At 47.3% G+C, this 21,133-nt stretch overlaps 1 long non-coding RNA gene across 4 annotated transcripts; it reads left to right on the top strand.

Annotated features, from left to right (window-relative positions):
• Nucleotides 1-2,818: 2,818 nt before the first annotated feature.
• LOC309623740 lies at nucleotides 2,819-21,023 on the top strand. Of its 4 annotated transcripts, none has more exons than XR_014241507.1 (5): nucleotides 2,819-6,348; nucleotides 7,600-8,630; nucleotides 13,145-13,300; nucleotides 15,783-15,818; nucleotides 17,138-21,023. It is a non-coding gene; the product is annotated as an uncharacterized lncRNA (long non-coding RNA). The 4 variants fall into 4 exon arrangements; XR_014241508.1 differs by lacking the exon at nucleotides 2,819-6,348 and adding an exon at nucleotides 6,356-6,856; XR_014241509.1 differs by lacking the exon at nucleotides 2,819-6,348 and having other exon boundaries at nucleotides 6,864-8,630; nucleotides 17,138-17,313; nucleotides 17,431-21,023.
• The last annotated feature ends 110 nt before the right edge of the window (nucleotides 21,024-21,133 follow it).

The raw sequence follows: 21,133 nt of genomic DNA, 5'->3' as shown, positions 1-21,133 counted from the left end.
TACAGGGCAACAGAGTGTAAGGCAGAGTGGTAATTACAGGGGATGCGGGGTCAGGGGGGGCTCACCTATAGCACCATCTGGTCGAAGGCTGCTCTAGCCCTGATCCAGTCATGAAAGAAATTCTCCATTCATGAAAGTATTGAGAAACAGATGAGCAATTAAATGCCTGAGTCCAGAGTAATGATGATTAAGGAATGCTGGGAAAGGGCATTATTACACAGCTCTGAAAGCATCTGAAAGCTCTTAGAGTTCAGGAGAGTGGTTTGGGCAGGCGGCGCCTGGCTGTTATCAGAAGATGCCAGGCCCCTCATTTCTGCCCCGTTAGGTCACTGTGAGCCGAGAGCAGGGCTGAGTGTCATTGTTTGCATCTCACCTTAGCTCACCCACTTTTGAAAGGTAATGATGGGCAGATCTGGGGAAGGGGGTCCCTGTAGGTAGGTTTTTTTTTTGTTTGTTTTGTTTTTTTGGCCACACTGAGCAGGCATGTGGGATCTTAGTTCCCTGACCAGGGATTGAACTGGTACCCCCTGCATTGAAAGCACAGAGTCTTAACCACTGGACCTCCAGGGAAGTCCCTTGGGTAGGTTTTTAAAGTAGGAGAATGTCATCTGTAAAACGGGATAACAATTATGAGACAAGATTTGTCTCGTGAACCAGTTAAGGAGATTAAATGAGATCGTGGTGGCGCAGTGCACGGTCCAGGGCTTGGCTTATAGTAAACCCTCAATAAACGCAGGAGGGAATTGTTCGTGCATATTTCTCCTCCAGAATGTCAGCTCCCTGAAGCAGGGATACGATGTCTGTCTCCGCAGTGTCCCCGGAGCCTGAAACAGCACCTGGCACACAGTTGGCACTCAATACACATTTGTCGAGGGCATGCGTGAACGGATTACCTAACCGCCTTCCAGTAACAAACCCAGCTCTGGGGCCCAGTGCTTGGTTCCCACCGCTCCGTGCTGCAATCTGCACATTTCCCCGCCGGCCCAGTGCAGCTCTGACAGGCAGTGACTGCACAGGGCAGATGACTCGCGGGGTACTTCTCTAAATGCTCCCCCAGGCCGAGGATTCCCCAGGGTCTGGCTCATCAGGACAAGCCGATGACTGGGGCCCAGCGTGGTCCACCTTCCCGTTAGCTGAGCGCCCATCACAGGCTGGATCCAGAGGCTCTGTTTGGGGAAGGGAACGGAACGTGCAGCCCCCGGAGGAGGGACACACACAGGCCCTGTAAAGCAGGAAGTGTCTCATACCACAGCCCCTCTCTGAAGCTCACTTCCTTCCCTCCTCTGACTCTGAACCTGCCTTCATCCTGGGAGGCGATTGGGCTCTCTGTAGGAGTCTTAGCTAACCTCTGAAGGTCAAGTTCACGGACCATCTGTCAATACTAATGGCCAACTTTTATGGAGCACTTACTCTGTGTCAGGTCTTGCGCTAAATGAAAAGACTTTATTTCATTTCCTCTAAAGTGGCACCCAACTGTTCTCCAAACATTCTGTCCTTTGATGCAGCTGGGCCTTTGCATAGGCTGTTCCTCAGTTTAAAATGCTCTTCCTGACTTTATCTACCTGGTGAATACTCACTCTTCAGCACCCACCACTCTTCTGTCACCTCCTCCCGGAAGCTTTCCCAGCTTGCCTGAGACAATAAAATCACAACCTCCCATGGGTCCCCACAGTTGTCATTTGGGTGTGCGTGTCTGTCTCCCCCTGAGCTGCGGCCCCTCCAATGCTCCAGGCTGCCACTTTTACCTCCTTATCCTGTATGTCCACCTCCACGCTTGGCACAAAGGGCACTGGAAATGTTGGTTTCTCCCTTCTCAATTCCTTGGCATTCCATCTCCATCTTTTGTATGTCCCTCATCCCTTTGTCTTTATTCCAAGCACAATGCTCATTACATGATAGGTATTTATAAATGTAAGTTGAATGACATAAATAAATCAGTGATCTTACTTGCAGGGTACCAGATAGGAAACGTTCAACTATTTTCCTGTAGACTCCATGGTTACCTCCAGCAAGAAATCATCAGAATAGGTAGAGAAAGAGGAAGTCAGAAGAAGGAAGAGAACAGGAGAAGGTGCTGGTACTAACATTTTCTGAGCACCTAAATGTGCCAGGCGTGTGTTTCATTAACTCCCCACCATAATCCAGTGAAGTGAATATTACAATCCCCTTTTCATAGACAAAAAATGAGGGCACAGAGAGGTGAAGTGACTTACCTAAGATCACACAGCCGGCAAGTGGCAGAGCTGGGATTTGAGCCCCATCTGTCTAGTTCCACCAGCTGGATGGAGACAGCCGGAGTGTCCCTGTAGTATAAGAGGGTGGAGGAAAGTGAGGAGGGGCTGCAGGACACTGGGGAGAGGAATGGGATATGTCTGTCCTGTGGATCAGACCCAGACCCCTGGATATGTATCGTCTCTGCCTTGGTTTCCTGGAACAAAGGTTTGCTGGCCTGTGGACCCAGCCCAGACTCCTCCAATACATTTGACCACATTCTCTTGAGACAGCTCTTCTTTTTCTTTTGTTTTTTAATTGAAGTATAGTTGATTTACAATGTTGTGTTAATTTCTGCTGTACAGCAAAGTGACTCAGTTATACATGTATATACATTATTTTTTACATTCTTTTTCATTATGGTTTATCCCAGGACATTGACTATAGTTCCCTGTGCTATACAGCAGGACCTTGTCGTCCATCCATTCTATATGTAATAGTTTGCATCTGCTAACCCCAAACTCCCAGTCCATCCCCCCTGCCGCCCACCCCTCGTCTTGGCAACCACAAGTCTGTTCTCCATGTCTGTGAGTTGAGACAGTTCCCCTTTACAAGTAGCTTCTTTCTTTTTTCTAACATCGATCCTGTCCTAAACACTTCCCCCTCAGTCCCTGGACCAGAGTTTGGGTAACCCTGACCCCACAGGGTTGTGCAACACCCACTGAGGGCTCCAGGAACCCACAACTTCTCAATAATGCTGAACTGGGTGAAATTTCCCAGTAACCTCCTCCCCCGCCTGACTAACGCTTTCTTAGCTTGGCAATGCAATGTCTTATTTTTAAGGAAGCCAGTCATTTGGTTTAGATTCTTTAGCTGTTTTATTTTAATGACCTTCTGAATCATTCATTTTTCTACTTTTGAACTGATTCACTCTTGGCCACTTCCTTGTACAGAAATCCAACCCCTCCTTTAAGACTCAGCACCAACTACCCCATTCTCCTGAAAATCCTCACCCATACCATCCCTCTCCAGGAAGAGGTATTCCCCTCCCCGCTCTTTCTGTACCGTTCATCCGGCATTTATTATACTGTCATCATCCTTATCATAACAATAAAAATGATATGTCAGCTGTTTGAGTTGTTTCTTATTCTCATGATGACCCTAGGAAGAAAGTAATTATTATTTCCATTTAAATGTAGTGAAACTGAGCCTCAGGGAGCTTATTAAGCCTCCTGCTCAAGGTCACATGAAGTAAGTAGCCAAGATGCTAAGCCAGCCCAGCCCAACTGCAGAGGGAGTGTCTTGAAATGTAGCTATTCGTGTGGGGGGTGCCTGGCTCTTACTGTGATGTCTGTCACCGCACCCCCTAGACTGTAAGCTCCATGAAGCGTTTGTTCCCTATTGCATTGTACGCAATAAATATCTGCAATAAATACCTGATTTTCCATAGATGTTGACCAATGGCTGGGAGGCTTCCTGTCCCTTCTATAGAATTAGCTGCTCCAAGCTTTACACAATTTTTGCATTCTTACAACATCAAGAGCCTGGTAGCAAAAACAATCAATACACATTGGCTGACGGAAGTAAGAGAAAGGCATGGGCTTGGAAGATTCCAGTGGACATATTTTCTAGTTGAAAATCTTCAATAGGAAATTAAAAAAAATTCTCTCTGTAGCTCAGGACCAATGTTGCCAAACAAGACCTCCTCATCACTTTTTTCAGGTTAAACTAACAACATCTTACAGACTAAGCGTTCAGTTTAAGCTCACTCAACCCACCTTTAATGGGTATCTACTATTGGCCAGGGTCTGTACTCACTCAAAGGCTAGTGCTGTAGATGGCTCTGTGAGCAACACACTAGGTGGAGGTCCTTTGGGTGCCCACCCTCCCTCTACTCCTTCTGGGAGACGAGCTCCCTACCGCCCTGAGAGCAGGCAAGGGTGGGGCCTTAGGAATAGCAGGAGGGGGGCGCAGTGGCTCTGTCTGGTCAAAGAGGACAAGGCAGGAAAGATTTCAACAAGGCAGCAGCCTCCAAGAAGTGAATGCAAGCAGCAGAGTGGAGGCCGGGAGGACACTGGCTCGTCTCTCAAGGAATATGAAGAAGACAGGCTTTTGGACCATGAAGTGACAATGGAAGAACTAGATGAGGCGGAAAAGGTCTGGGAAGGACATTAAAAATAAGAAGCCGATTGAGGGTAGCACATGGGGGAAAAGAGAGTTAAGGATCCCCTTACCATTCAGTTGAATGCTTTTTACTTCAAATTGTGTTCTGTCATCAATATTGTCAGCCCTGCTTTCTTTTGTCGTTTCCTGATAATCATGTACCCTGCCTTTCACTTATAACCTCACAGGGACACTTTGTCTCAGGTGGGTTTTCTGTTACTAGCACTTCACTGGCTGTTTGGTTTGGGGATTTGGGAAGCAAATTGCAAGCTTTGCCTTTTGATACAAAAACATTCCACCGGGGAAGCAGTACAGCCCAGTGGTTATAACAGGCCTCTGGTGCCAGGCTGCCGGGGCTGGAGGGTATGCTGACAGCCTGCCAATATTTAACAGAGCACTCAATGCACACCTAGTGCTCTCTCTCCTGTTCCCAACCCAAAGATAAGGTAGAGCAGAGCATCCCCACTTGACAGGTAAGGAAACTGAGGCCCAGAGACATGAAGTCAAATGCTTAAGGCCACACAGCAGGATCACTGAATTGGCATGCCAAGGGACCCACGCATTTGGGTTGGCCAATGACCATCTTTAACTCAAGAGCTTCTTGGATTTGGCTGGAAGGGCAGGGAGCCCTCACTCGCTTCTTCTCATGGTCAAGAATGAGACTCAAACATGTTGATGGCAAAGCAATAACAATAGTAGTAATAATACTACTAGCAAACACTTATTCAGAATTCACCATGTGACTGGCACTATGCCACATGCTCTATGTGTTTCATCTTCTTTACTTTTCTCAGCATAATGATTAAGAGCCAGGATTCTGAAGCCAGACAGCCTGGGTGTGAATCTCAGCTCTGCCACTTACTGGCTGTGTGACCTTAGGCAAGTTACTTTACCTCTCTGGGCCTTAGTTTCCTTATCTATAAAATGGGGTTGGTGATAGCACCTTATAACAGATCCCTAGCACATGGTAAATAGTACATAAATATTACCGTTGCATTTTTAAGCAACCAAACATCAGCTTCCTCTCTCCTTGGCTTATGAATGGTGAGTATATAAAAAAGAAAACTGGTAGAGGGAATGGTTCATTTTTTAGAGTTGCGAGCAAAAGGGAAGAAACTTTTTCAATAAAGAAGATACCAGAGTTGTTAGCCGTGATCTCCATTTACAAATGGGGAAACAGCCTCAGAGAGGGTAAGTTAGTTGCCTGAAATCACACACAAGCAGCAGAAGAAGGATTTGAACTCAGGCCTGTCTGACGTCACAGCTCATGTCCTTAATCCCAGCGCCAAATGGCCAGCCCTGGTGGTCATGGAAAGATCTGGTCCCTGGCCCTGCATTGAAAATGGAAATATGAGTCACCGGCCATCCCCAGGGATGGCTGGGGAGTGAGAGGCGCTCAGCTATGGGGCAGAATGTTCCGCCAGATGCTGAGGAACAGCTGCCAGCACCACTCAGTTTTTCATGCTGAGGAAAGGGAGGAGGAAAGCGTGGAGGAGTGGGGGTCACAAACCAGCAGAGCACAGCCTGAAGCCAGGCCACGACTTGGTGAATAACGTCAGGCTCACACATCTGGCCTCCGGAATGCGGAGGGCCCAGAGGACAGGCCTGGGGTTCTGCTGCTCCTTGGGGCAGGCTCTTCCTCTGAAATCACCAAGGCTGCTTCGCTGAGAAAAGTCTTGGGCTTTCCAGGCTCTCCTGGCCCAACTCAGGTGGTGACGTGTGAAACGGGCATTCTTTGCCCACTGATGAAGACCAGGTCTCCATAGACACAGGATCAAAAGAAGCAAGGCTCCAGCATCTGATGGCTCTGGAGTGGATCCCTGGCTGGGCGACCCTGGCCAGTACTTTGGATTCCTCCTCTGTGCACGAGCATCACATTCTGCAGGGTCTGGAGGAAGGATAACCTGCAGAATGCCTGGCAGCTGCTGGACGTCCAATCAATGCTCCTGACCGCCCGCCCAAGTCAGCGAACAAGTGAGTGAACAAGTGAGCAAACTTGCATGGTGTCCAAACAGCCAGCACATAGCCGGTGGTCACCACCTTGCTGGCTGGTCTCCTTAGAGGCATTGTGGCCAACCTTCCTTTTCTGGTTCCGGTTTCCACTTTGCCCCAAGGAGCACCAAGTCTTGTCTGGCCTCTTTCAAGGGCTGAGTTGAAGGTGAAGAGTAAGGAAGAGCACAGCCTTCGCCTTTGTGCCCATTGATAGGGCCTCACCTGATTCATTTTTGATGCTTGCGCTGGTTCTACCTGGGAAAGTTTGGGACTGGCCAGTGTGACTTGGTGGGATCGGTGATTCATTTTGGTCCCAAAGGGAACAAAAGCCCAGGTCTTCTCAAGGTCCCCTCTGCTCTGGCTGGCCTCGTCTCTTGGTCAGGGAATGAGTCACCCACCCCTCCTCAGGGCTGCCCCTGTTTTCACTGTGCCTGGGCCTTCAGAAATCAAACAATCAATTCTTCTTTTTTTGGCTCTTGGGGACAGAAAGGTGAGTATATAAAGGGAGGACTGACAGGAGGAACTAAGATGCCGTGGGTTCCGTGGCGGCCACTGAAGGGAATAAATCTCAGGGAAGGAGCATTTGAAGCTGCAGCCACACGGCTTCTCACGACCTCTTTCTCTGCCTGGCTCGGGGAGGGGGGGGCCTGCAGCCTCCACCTCCAAACCCTCTCCCCGAAAGTGGAAAAATAACCCACCCTCCACAATCTGCTGGAATTTTAAAAAGTATCCTGGGCGATATAATTTGCCTGGTTCACTAGTCACTGGTTCCCTGTTTAGATAAACCATATGACCTCCCTTTCCTACAAAACAAAGATTGTCATATTGAGCTGACAACATTGTCATGGGCCACAAAGAAGATGATGAATGTGAAGCGTGGAGGACGTGCCCTGGTGGGATAAATCCCCTCCCCGAGTTGCAACAAGGAACCGGGCAGCGGATGGTATGTGAGCTTCTTCTGTGACTCGTGTCTTCGTTCCACATTGGGGCTCTGCTTATCTGGAGGTCAGACCTCCTGCCAAAGGCTGGGCCCTCGGTTATCTGGAGCTCAGCTGCAGGCCCAGAGTAACAGGACAGGAATTCTGAGTTGGAAATGAGAGTCACAAAGTCCAAGCACGTTTCTTTTTTTTTTTTTTTCTTTTTCTTCTTTTCAGTTTCTCTTGATTTCATTGTTCTTTAAAAAAAAAACAAAAATATGATACATCTATTTTTTTTTTTTTTTTCCCCATCAAGTACGTTTCTTTAAAGCCTTGGCTGAGATGATCAGGATAAAAGGAGGTAGAAGCAGGATATCCTCAGAGGCCATCATTTCAAACAGTATGACACGGACTGACTCACTTCCCCTTTCTGGGCCACAGGTGTTTGTTTGTTTGTTTGTTTGAAATCAGTAAAACAGAGATAATAATTCCCACCTCACAGGGCTGTAGGGACTTGGGCATGACCTAGTGATTCCAAGCCTGGCTCTTGGGTTCAGATCCCAGCTGAATGAGACCATCTCATCATGTGGAACCTACTTGCTCATCTTCTGGTGGGGACGGTCAGGTTGCTGAGAGGATTAAATGAGATCATCGGAAGAGCGTTCACGGCTGGCAGATGACAGCATTCAATAACTGTTAGTTGCCGTTATATCCATCCCTGACTTTAGTTTCTGGCATATGGCAGGTGTTCAATCAATGTGAGCTGTTGTGGGGGCAGATGATGCCATTAGCAGAGAAGACAAAAAATAGAACCACAAAGCGTTAGCCGTCAAAGGGACATCGGAGGGAGATCACGATCTTATTTTAGATCACCCTTTATTTGACCACAGAGGATGAGGAGACCCACGGGGGAGAAACACCCAGACTGAGGTCACCGCAAGCTCATTTTCCTCTATCAGGGCTCTTGGTGGACCCCAATTCACCCAGCAGTCTGGGGCCAGTTAGAGTGAAGACACTCATGGGCCTTGGTTTCTTTCTAGGAATTGCTGTGTGACCGCCCAGGGCAGGAATGAAGGGCTTCAGGGTAGTTGTTGTCTTCCAGAAGGAACCGGAGGGAATCAACAGTAGCAGCAGGGAAATGCCGATGCCTTTTCAGAAAGTTCTGTCCTAGTGAGTCAAGGAAGGTGACAGCCCTGCTTTGGGAAGCAATCCAGAAGCAGTATGCGTGTGCAAGTGTATGGCTCAGAGACAGCTATTCTAGACAATAACAATAGCGATGGTTTGCTGAGTGCTGCTTGTGGGCCAGGCCTTTGGCCAAGTGTGTGCATCTCACGGATCTTCTGCGGGGTGAGTATTCTCTTACCCCAGCAAACCGAGGCACAGAGAGGCTAAGAAACTGGTTCAAGGGCCCCCAGCTAGCGCATGGTGGAGGGGACTCCAACCTAGGCCATGTGGCCCAGAGCCTGTGACTCACCACACAGCCCTCATGTGCCATGACTCACACCTATGTCACACTTCTCACTGCTTCACATGGTTTTCACCTCTGAGATCTCACGGTCAACTCATGTGTAGCCTTATAAGGCTCAAGGGGTCCTAGCCTGGGCCCAGCACTGAGCAGGGTCTCATTTGCTTGGCAGGTATTTCCAAGTGCCACCACATGTCAGGACCTGAGTTGGGGCAGGCGAGAGTGAGAGTAAGATCAGGCTTGGGGCTGGCCATCACCAGGCATGTGGCCTTGACTGGGCAGAAATCAACCTGTTCATGGTCTGTGCCCTCCTGGGCACCGGAAGTAGGCAGGGTGGCTTCAGTGGGAACATTCAGCCTGGCGAGGGATGTGGGCAGCTGGGGTCAAGAGGCAGGGATTCTGGTCTCGACTCTGCGTTTAATGATTCACGGTCACCTTGGCCAGCCCCCTGCCCCTCACTGGGGCCTCCATTTTCTCATTGAAACGATGAGGCCAGGGTGAGTGGGGTGGTCTTGAAAGGTCCATTCAGCTGGATGAGACAGTGGGTCTATGACCCGCCTGAGACCCCCAATCTGGCTAGTGTCAGGCTTGGGCTCTAGAATGAGGGTCCAGCGGGTGGCCTGTTCCCAGTCTGGCCCCGTCCGGGTCTCAGGCTGTGTCTCAGATGCTTGGTCAGCCCCGTCACATGCTGGCTCACAGGGTAACACCAAATGTCCCCATGAGTCCCTCCCTCGAGCTGACAACCTCACTCCTCCATCCTGACCTGGGAAAGGTCCCCTGTTGTCTGTGTCCTCAGGCAGATCAACAGCATCAAAACACAGCTGGAGACACTGGGTGGTGCCTTTCAAAGTCTCTTTGCATTTCCTCATTTCAAATTAATAACATGCCAAGTTTTAAGTTAATAATTCAAAACAATAATAAAGGTAGTACTTACAGAGTTGCAGATGAAGGGGGCCCTTCTATGTGCCTCTAATCCTCACAGTGACCCTTTCATGGCATTGTTATAATTATTATTGCATTTTGTGTTGAAGAGACTGGGGTTCTGAGAGGAGGGACAATTCTGTAAGGTCACAGAGCTGGGAAGTGACAGAGCTGGCAAATGGAGGGTGTCTCATTTCAGAGTCCCAAACATCTGCACTGTTCATCCAGAACCTTCTTTCGTCCAGAGTACCTACTCTGTGCCAGGCACCCTACTAGGTGCTGGGGCACACAGTGAATGGGCCAGGTCTGCTCCCTGTGTGGGTCATGAGAAGTCCATGAGAAGCCTGAGAGTTAAGTATTATTACTCATTGGAGGCAAAATGAAATCTCTCTCTGCCTTGGCTCAACTCCTCCCAGCTCTACCATGGATCTCATTTTTTTTTTTTAATTTTTAATTTTTTAATTTTATATTGGAGTATAGTTGATTTACAATGTTGTGTTGGTTTCAGGTGTACAGCAAAGTGATTCAGATATATATATATATATATATATACATCCATTCTTTTTCAGATTCTTTTCCCATATAGGTTATTACAGAACATTGAGCAGAGCTCCCTGTGCTATACAGTAGGTCCTTGTAGATTATCTATAAACTCCTAATTTAACCCTCCCCCCAACCTTTCCCTTTTGGTAACCATATGTTTGTTTTAGAAGTCTGTGAGTCTGTTCCTATTTTGTAAATAAGTTCATTTGTATCTTTTTTTTTTAGATTCCACATATAAGTAATGTCATATATTTGTCTCTGTCTGACTTACTTCACTTAGTATGATAATCTGCAGGTCCATGCATGTTGCTGCAAATGGCATTATTCTACCTCGTACCTTGTGACCACTACCTTCACTCTCTGGGCCTCTGCCCCGTGGCTGGAAAATGGGGAAAATATTAATTTCTGCCTTTCTGGGTTGTTGGGAAGAATTCATTAGGAAATGCACACGCACCCCCAGCAGTTATGACAGTGACAGGCCCAGAAAAGGTGCTCAGTACCCTGTCAAAGCCTGCCCTTATTCCGTCTGCCGGCGTGCTCTGCAAAGCTGCTGTCTCTGTCAACCGCATTGACAGCTGAAGAAACTGAGGCGCTGAGGGGCCAAGTCTCTAAGGCCACTGAGTAATAGGTGAAGCTGAGATGGATTCCTGGAGGGTCCCAGATGTGTGTTCTCTTCCCCTGGAACCCTATGGCACCTGCGTCCAGTGACTCTTCCCCTCTGGGTTCTGGAAGGGAGGCCCGGGAGATGAAGGGTTAGGCAGGTTGCTGGCACCGCAGCGGAAACTTCAGGAAGCGCAGGGCTGAGAGGACTTCTAAGAAAGAGGGAGGTGGGAAGGGACACACTTGTCCTGGTCTGAGGGCCAGAGGTCAGCCAGGCTCCTGGCCCAGAGGCTGGCTCTCCGGGGGCCCAGCCTCCAGCCTGGCTCAGCCCACGCACTCGGTCTTCAAGGCTGAGGCCAGCTGTGATCCGCCTCCATCCAGATCCTTTTCCTGGCCTTCCTGGTAGATGCCTGAGGCCGAGGACTGGGGCGAGGTGGCCAGGGCTGGGAAGGAAGCCCTCTGTCCCTGTCACCATTCAGGTCCTCCGAGAGCACTGTAGGGCCTGTTCAAGACTCAAGGGGTCTTGAGTTTCAGCCTGGCTTTGCCCCTTTTGTGGGGACACAAGTCACGTGCCCAAATGACTCGGAGCCTCAGTTTTCTCGTCTGTAAATGGGGCAAATAACAGCACTGCCACCCGGAAGGCAAGTTCTGCCTTAAGTTCTCTAAGCAGCAGGCATGAAGCAGGTGTCTCAGTGATGTCAGTTCCTGCTCCTATAGGCGGGGACACAAGTAAAGTGACCTTGGCATTCTTGGGGTCGAGGCTGCGATTTCTCAGTGCTTTAGGTCTCCTGGGTAGGGGGTGTCTCATTTAGGGCACAGACATTACCAGGGCTTCTGCTCTCTGTCTAGCAGGGGGGAGACCACCAGGCAGAGCCCCTGGGACAGTGTGGGTGGGGGATTGACTACAGCCTGCCTTTGGGGGCCGCAGGGTGCTCTGGGCTCCTTAAATGCAGGGGCCTGTGTGGCTTAGGACCAGCGCCCAGGTACCCTGAGCCTGACCTCTGTACCCTCAGCAGCGGCAGGGGGGCTTCTTCTGGGGCCCTCACAGAGCATCGTGCAGTGGCTTCGTTAGATAACAGGGCCCTCAGTGGGCTCTCCACTCTCCCCGTCTGGAGTTTTCTCTGAAATGCCCAGAGGCAGGGCCAGGTGGCTGTGTCAGGGCGAGGTCACCAGGGTGACTTGGCCCCAGGGCCGTGACCCAGTGGAGCCCCAAGACTGGATTCCTGAGGGCCAGCTGGCTCGGAAGCCCAGGACCCAGGCTCCTTCCCGGCCCGCAGGACTTGCTCCACTAACTCGCTGCTCCCAGTCTACCCTGACCCTCTGTGGCGTCCAGGCTGCCAGCCTGGAAGGGGCCCAGGGACTTTTGAAGGGATTTTGGAGGGCTGAGCCAGGCAACTCGGCCCCTGATGGCTTCGGCTCACTGACTCAGCCCTCACCTTGACCTTTCCTTCCCACTGGCTGTTTATGGGTGTTTCCTGTCCCCTGAATAGGTAAAGAAAAGGGAAGCGAAAGAAGCTCAATGCATGGCTTCTTTATTTTTCTTTATTATTAATTTAAAAAATGACACGTGCTTGGAGTGGAAAATGCCACTGCTTGAGAAGCACATACTCTGAAACGTGAAAGTGTGCCCCGCCCCCTCCAAGAAGGGCCTTGTATGTGTTTGGCTGGAGCCCCACCAGCTCTGTCCTGTGTGATTGATTACAGCCTTCCGCCCCCGCCCCAAGACACACACACACACACACACACACACACACACACACACACACACACACACACTCTGTATTTGAAAAAAAAAAAAGCAGGGAAGCCACTCTATATGCATGTCATTTGAATGAACATATACTGAGCATCTACTATGTGCCAATTGTTTTTTTTCCCTCAACAACAGATACTGGACATTAAAGATAATCCGTTAGGTCAGTAGTTTTCAGCTCTGGCTGGACACTGGAACCCTTGGGAAGATTTTTAAAGTCCAAGTGCCGAGGCCTCACCCTAGGCAAGTTACACTGGAAATGCTGGAGTTAGGACCCAAGTTACACTGGCAATGCTGGGGACAGGACCCAGGCTCAGGGTTTTGAACCTGGGGGGTCAGTGTGGAGCCAGGGCTGGGAACCCTGCTCTGGGCTCCCCCCTGCACCTGGGAGCAGGAGCTGGCCCACTGTGGGGCATGTGGGCTGGGAGCTAATGTGGCCACAGGACTCTCTGCTTTTAAAGCTGACAGTGCTGCTTTCTGCCTGGGAAAATGAAAAAACAAAACAAAACTTTTTTTTTTAAGTCAGAGAAATATCCCTTTATTTTCTCATAATGTCATAATGTTTCTCTTTCTCTTTAGGACCGTTACTCTGCCAGGGCTAGGACCTGGGCGCGTTGGAGGTTTTGCTGCCTGTTAGTGAAAGAAAGCTGTCAATCAGGAACTGGAAGATGCCGCTTGCAGGGACCCAGTGATGGTCTGTCCTGTGAAGAGCCTCCCCAGCTTATCCTTGAGCAAGTAAGCCCACGGGTCACCTACCTGTGTTCACTTCCACAGAAAGAATTTTATAAACACTTACCCCCATTCTGGAATTTGGTGTTTTGACACTTGGAGCTTACTAATGGTAAGCTTACTAATGGAGCACACTAATGGTGTGTGTGTCCGTGTCTGTGTGTCGTGTGTCTACGTGTGCATCTGTGTGTGTACATGTCTGTGTAATTGTGTCTCGTGTGTGTGTTTGTGTCTCTGTGTGTATCTGTGTATATCTGTGTGTGTGTCTGTGTGTGGTCCAGAGAAGTATGTCTTGTTCATCTTGTGTCCCTAGCATTCCCCCAGATGGTGTGGCCTGTGGTTCTTGTCGGTAAACATCTGCCAAATAAAGGACCCTGAATAGGTGGCACTGTTTGTGAGACACTGACTCCAGGCCCTGGGCTGAGAGCCTCACTGGCTGAGATCCTTACTCTGTCCCCTTAGTGACCCCTGTAGGAGGTGTCACTGCTACTCTCCCATCCCCAGGTGAGAAGCAGAGGTTCAGAGGCCAAGGAAGTTCAGTTGGTGGGTGGCATGGTCACGGTCACTTTGTACTCCGCCTGCCCTTCATTGCCCGGCTCCCTTGCCCTCCAGCAGCTGACCACCAGCCCTGGGGCTTCCCCTGAAGGGCAGGCGCTTGCTTAGCCTGACTCCCTGCAGGTCACGAGATGGAAAACTGTGACCTCAGTGAGCGTGTGCTTCACCTCTCCGGGCCAGGGGTATTAGGGGGATGAAACAGTGATCCGGACACTAACTAGCGAGTTTGGTCCTTACTATGCATCGCTGTGCTGCACCTTTGCTCTGTGAGCTCATCTCATCCTCACACTACCAAGTGAAGTGAGTCCTATTATTACCCTGCTGACACACGTCTTCCCGGTCACTGCTCTGCCCGCAGCCTCCTCGGTCCTGCCCCACTCAGTGCCTGCGAAGCCCTGGCCACCCTGATTCCTCCCCCTGCCCCCCCACCCCCCGCATCTCCCTCCCCTCCCCTCCTTCTCCTTCCCTTCTTTTCTCCGTATTTTATCATCCAGATACCTCAGCCTCCCCAACCAAGGTTTTCATTGACCTGTCTCTTCTCTCCTCTTTCTATCCTCGGCCAACTTTTTAAAAGAAAGAATAAGTTGTGTCCACACTGCATTCACACACACATGGGCTTTGCTTCCTTTTGCCCAGCATTCTCTTAATGACAGGATAAAATCGCATGGTATGAAATACATCGTACTTTGTCCATGCTATCCCTTTCTTTGTTATTATTCTCACACTCATGGAGGTCTCGATGAAAGACCTCACTAATGGGATCACATTCTCTTTCTGCTTGGCTCTGCCTTTCCAATCACTTTTTTTTTTTTTTTTTTTGGCCTCACCATGCGGCTTGCGGGATCTCAGTTCCCTGACCAGGGATTGAACCCCGGGTCACGGCAGTGAAAACGCCGAGTCCTAACCACTGGACCACCAGGGAATTCCTCCAATCACACTTTTCCATTACTTTAGCAAGCCTGTGTTGAGTCCCATATGAGCTGGGCTTTGTTCTAGGATTCTGAGAATAAACACTTGTCCTCAAGAAGCTTATATCGAAGTGAAGAGCCCAATATGTAAACAAATACTCATATTCCACTGGGGCTGTGCTATGGGACTATGACCCACAGTGCTCTATGGCCAAAGGGTGGCATGTATCCCAGCCTATCACAACCAGGAAGGGCTCCTGGGTCAGGTGTAAACTCAATCTCAACCGGAACCTTGAACTGAAGCATTTTTTTTTAAAAATTAGCTTTATTGAGGTATATTTTATTTTATTTTATTTTATTTTCACACACACACACTGTATTTTATTTTTACAAGAGATAAATAGACTGACACCAAGCATTGTAAATGGATGACCACAACAAAAGCAACAATGATTGCAATTACCAAACATGAAACACACTCATACTATGTCATAATACTGACATTCAGTCCAGTAATTATTGAGGTATATTTTAAATATCATAACATTTAAGTATAAAATTCAGTGCTTTTTTGGTAATTTTACCAAGTGGTGTAATCATCACCATAAATCAATTTTAGAACATTCAAATAGTCCCCCAGTCAGATCCCTTTCTCATGCCCATTTACAGGTAATCCCTGTTCCCACTCAGCCCTACACAACCACTAATCTACTGTCTCTATCAATTTGCCTTTTCTGGACATTTTATATAAAGTGGAACCATACACTATGTACTCCCTTGTGTCTGGCTTCTTTCACTTACCATAACACCTTTGAGGTTCATCCATATGGCAGCACCTGTCATTTGTCTGTTCCTTTGTATTGCTGTATAGTTCTGGTGTATGGATTGACCACATTTTGCCTATGCATTTCATTAATCAGTTGATGGACATTTAGGTTGTTTCCAGTTTGGGGCTATTATGAATAATGCTGCTGTGAACACTGACTCACACATCTTTGCGTAGACGTATGTTTTTGTTTCTCCAGGGGGGATACCTAGGAGTGGAATTGCTGGATCACATGGTAAGTTTAACTTTTTGAGGAACCACCAAACTATTTTCCAGAGATGCTGCCCCATTTTATGTTCCCACCTGCAATGTAGGAGGGTTCCGTTTCTCCACATCTTAGCTAACATTTGCTATTATGTCATTTTGATCATAATCATTCTAGTAGGTGTGATATAGATCTCATTTGACATTTGCACTTCCTTAATGACTAATGACGTTGAGCAGCTGTTCATGTGCTTGTTAGCTATTGGTATATCTTCTTTGGAGATATATCTGTTCATATTGTTTGCTCATCTTTTGATTGGGTTGTTTGTCTTATTATTGAGCTGTAGAAGTTCTTTGTAAATACTGGATACAAGTCCTTTATGAGATTCGGTTTTGCAAATCTTTTGTCCAAGTCTATTGTTTACCTTTTCATTTTCTTAATGGTGGCTCTTAAGCACAGAAGTTTTGAACCTTGATGAATTTCAGTTTGATTTTTTATTTTATAAATCATGCTAAGAAAGCTTTGCCTGACAAAAAGTTTTGAAGATTTTTTTCCCTATGTATTCTTTTAAGAGTTGTATAGTTTTAGCTCTTACATTTAAGTCTATGATCTGTTTTGAGTTAATTTTTGTATATGGTGTGAGGTAAGGGTCTAAGCTTTTCCTTTTGCAAGCAGACGAATAGCTAATTGTCCCAGCACTATTTGTTAAATAGACTATCTTTCCTCCAATGAACTGCCATGGCATTGTTGTCAAAAATCAATTGACTGTAAATGTAAGGGTTGATTTCTAGACTCTCAATTCTGTTCCATTGACCTGTATGCCAGTCCCACTCTGTCTTGACAACTGTAGCTTTATAGTGAGTCTAGAAATCAAGAACTGAAGGTCCTACAACTTCGTTCTTCTTTTTCCAGAACGTTTCGGCTATTCTAGGTGTTTCTCATTACAATATAAATTTTAGGATCAGTTTGCCAACTTCTGGAAAAAGAAGCCGGCTGGAATTTTGATACGGATTATGTTGAATCTATAGATCAGTTTGGGGAGTATTGCTATCTTAATATTGTCTTCCAATCTAAGAACACGGAATGTCTCTCCATTTATTTAGAGTTTGATTTCCCTCAGTGAAGTTTTATAATAGTGTACAAGTCTCGTATTTCTTTTGTTAAATTTATTCCTAAGTATTTTATTCTATTTGAAACTATTAGGAATGGAATTATATTCTTAATTTCATTTTTGGCTTGTTCATTGCTTGCTATGTAGAAATAAAATTGACTTCTGTGTATTGATCTTGTATCCTGTGACCTTGTACTTGTTTATTAGTTCTCATAGTATGTTCTTTTACATTCCTTAGGATTTCCTACATATAGAATCATGTCATCTGAGAATGAAGACAGTGTACTTCTTCCTTTCCAGTCTGGATGCCTCTTGCCTGTTTCTTGTTCCCATGAGGCTTGTTCCTGTTTGGGGGTGTCTGCCTGAATTGTTCTTCCCCCAGCTGTTCCATGGCTCACTCCCTCACCTCCTTAGGTCTTTACTCAAAAGTCAACTTCTTGCCAAGGCCTTCTTGGAACACCCTACTTAAATTGAACCCCTCCTCACACCCCACACCCCTAACCCTTTTTCTTGCTTTGTATTTCTCCACAGCACTGACCATCTCAGACTTTATACCTCTCCCCTCTCAAGATGGTCCTGAGAGTTCCAAGAACAAATAATATGCCTGGAAGGAGGGCCTGAGCTGGTGCTTAGCCAGGGTTGGATGAAGGAGGGTCCAGAAGGGGCGTTCTCTGGGGCACTCAGACCCCTGCCCCACCCTTCCTGGCTGGGAGGGGAAGGGGCTCCATGCAAATGGGAAGACATTCAGGAGGCACTAGGTGGGGGTCCCCGGGGAGGCTCATATACACCCGTGCCTGCCTAAACAGCTCAGCCACACCCAGACAGGGGCCAACCTCGACAAGGGTCTACCTGAAGCTTGTTTGCACTTCATTTCACCTGAATAGAAAATGCTGGCACTCAGGAGATGGGGAGGACAGAGGTAGGCTCCCAGTGACTGCTCCAGCTGCAGACCCGCTAGAGGTGATCCTGCCTTTGGAGACTCAACTCTGCCCCTGGCAACCAGGAAAATACGTTCCCTATTTGCATGGGGTTAAGGAACGGGATCTCTTTACACCCCCTCCCTTATCTGGAGCTTGTCCCAGAACTAGGACTGGGGTTAGCCGGGGGTGGGGGTGGGGGGGTGATCCCGGAGCCCAGTCTGAGCATAGGTGGGTGGAGGTTGCAGTGGAAAGAGCCCCCAGCTGGATGTCAGACAATCCTGGGTCCCTGTCCTGCTCTGTGTTTTTGCAGCAGAATGAACTTAAGGCCTGAGAGTCAAGCCCTGGGTGGGTTTCCACCTCCATCAAATAGGCCTGAGGAAGCCCCCTCACCCTGGGTGGGAGGTTTGCTCCCCTACTCTGGGTCTCCATTTCTTCATCTGTACACCCAGTGTAAGAATACATCCTCCGTACAGCCACTATGGAGAACAGTATGGAAGTTCCTTAAAAAACTAAAAATAGAACTACCATACGACCCAGCAATCCCACTACTGGGCATATACCCTGAGAAAACCATAATTCAAAAAGAGTCATGTACCACAATGTTCATTGCAGCTCTATTTACAATAGCCAGGACATGGAAGCAACCTAAGTGTCCATCGACAGATGAATGGATAAAGAAGATGTGGTACATATATACAATGGAATATTACTCAGCCATAAAAAGAAACGAAATTGAGTTATTTGTAGTGAGGTGGATGGACCTAGAGTCTGTCATACAGAGTGAAGTAAGTCAGAAAGAGAAAAACAAATACCGTATGCTAACACATATATATGGAATCTAAAAAAATTTTAAAAAAAAGGTCATGAAGAACCTAGGGGCAAGATGGGAATAAAGACACAGACCTACTAGAGAATGGACTTCAGGATATGGGGAGGGGGAAGGGTAAGCTGGGACGAAGTGAGAGAGTGGCATGGACGTATATACACTACCAAACGTAAAATAGGTAGCTAGTGGGAAGCAGCCGCATAGCACAGGGAGATCAGCTTGGTGCTTTGTGACCACCTAGAGGGGTGGGATAGGGAGGGTGGGAGGGAGGGAGACGCAAGAGGGAAGACATATGGGAACATATGTATACGTATAACTGATTCACTTTGTTATAAAGCGGAAACTAACACACCATTGTAAAGCAATTATACTCCAATAAAGATGTTAAAAAAAAAAGAATACATCCTCTGGGCTGCAGGCTCCAAGAAGATATTACCCATTAAAACATATATTTTCATATACAATATATGTATATTCTTAGTAAAAATACACGTAACATAAAATTTACCATCTTAAGCATTGGTAAGTGTAGAGTTCAGTGGCATTAAGTACATTCCCATTTTTGTGCACCCCCAAGAAGATATTATCCTTTAAAAAATACTGTCCATTCCCCATGATCCCCTCTGGTGTCCCACACCTGTGCTGGGTGTCACCCTCTGCCCTTGTTCCTGTCTCCTTGAGTGGCGAGATGATTTATGTGTTCCTCTCTCTCCCAGGCTGGGACGATGTGTCCCTCATCTGCTTGTCCCCAGTGTCCTGCACAGGCTTGGCACAGAGTGGACGCTCCTTAAAAAGAAGTGAGTTAGACTCTCGAGGGAGGTGGAGCCCCATGGACCAAGCCATCGGCGCAGGCTCTCAGGGTGGCTCTGCCAGAGCACGAATGGGCTTGTCTCAAACCGTGCATGGCCCTCCAGACAGCGCATCCAAATCACTTAACCCTCCCGAGAGCTTTGGAGGAGGGCGCTAGTCATCTCCACTCTGGAGATGAGGAAATTGGGGTCAAGGGAGGACGTGTGACTTGCCCCCGGCATCGTCCTTTGAGGTTACTGGCAGAGCTGGGATTTGAACACTGGGGCACTGGGGTGGGGCTGCACTATTTTCCTTTAAATCATGAACCATTTTAATTTTAATTGATGCAAGCACTCTACACCATTAAATACACTTTGAAAGTCATTCAACTTCGCTTCAATTGTAAGTTCTCTTTTATTAACACATCTTGATTTAAAGAATACCCTAACTTACCATTGACGGGTTGCTAGGTGAATCATTAGATTGAATGCGCAATTGCTTTATTATAATCTCCTCATTCTCTCTCCTTAAGTGAGCCTGAAAGTATCCAGTCTAAATTAGAGAACAGAACATTAGCCCTTATAAATGGCCAGTGTTTATAAGATGTATCAGAAAGATCCCTGCTAACCCTTTGGCTGAACCCTTTTACTTGAGTGAAAGAACTTAGTCCAATTTAATAACAGTTTGATTTAAGGCTGCTTCTTCAAAGCCGATTAGCAATTCTCAGTCACTGGCACAGATTAAAATCAATCGGCAGAGCTGGGAGAGTACAAATCTCTGTGGATTTAGCAGATTGCTGATGCCTCAGTTTCCTCGTCTGTAAACGAGGACAGTAAAGATTAATGAGTTGGCTGTTGAAATAGTGCCCGGTGCCCACAGTAAGTGCTGGATCATGTTAATAATTATTACTGTCTCAGCCGAGCTAGCTGCTTTCGCTGACAGCTTCCACTTCACCCAGAGTTCACCTTGAGGCCGTGTGACTGGACCTCACATTTTATTATGAAAAATTTCAGGCATACGGAAAGGTTGAAAGAAGAATGCCATCCATGGACACCCTTATACCCACCCCATAGACCCGACAATTGTTCATGTTGTGCCATATTTAATTTATTTACTGCTGTTTTTATTTTCTTCTGAACATTTCAAGGAAGTTGCTAACATCATGACCTTTTACCGCTAAATACTTCAGTGTGCATCTCTTAGGAAGGAGACGTTCTCCTAAGCAACCACCAAAAAGTGAATACGTCCATAATATCATCTAATGTCCAATTCATATTCAAATTTCGCTTCTCAGCAGAGGGTACCATCAAATTTTTGGATTTTTGCCAACCTGAAGGAGGAGAGTCTCTCAGTGTAATTAGAATTTTCTTGTCTCTTACTATGATTACAAATGAGCATCTTCTCACATGTTCAGGCTCCTTCTGCATCTCTTTTTCTGGAACTATCTGCTCATGGCTTGTGTCCATTTTATTTTATTTTATTTATTTTTGGCTGCACCACATAGAATGCAGGATCTTAGTTCCCCAACCAGGGATCGAACCCATGCCCCCTGCAGTGGAAGCGTGGAGTGCTAACCACTGTACCGCCAGGGAATTCCCGCTTTTGTCCATTTTAAAATCATATTTTAATTTTTTTATATCTGTTTTTAAATACTCCTTAAATATTGGTGAAATTAGCCTTTGTCTCTATGTTGCAAATA

Source organism: Balaenoptera borealis, assembly GCF_965194805.1.
Source record: "Balaenoptera borealis genome assembly, chromosome: 2".
In the NCBI taxonomy this organism is placed as follows: domain Eukaryota; kingdom Metazoa; phylum Chordata; class Mammalia; order Artiodactyla; family Balaenopteridae; genus Balaenoptera; species Balaenoptera borealis.
The sequence above is the reverse complement of the archived record's forward strand: the minus strand, read 5'-3'. Positions and strand labels throughout refer to the sequence as shown.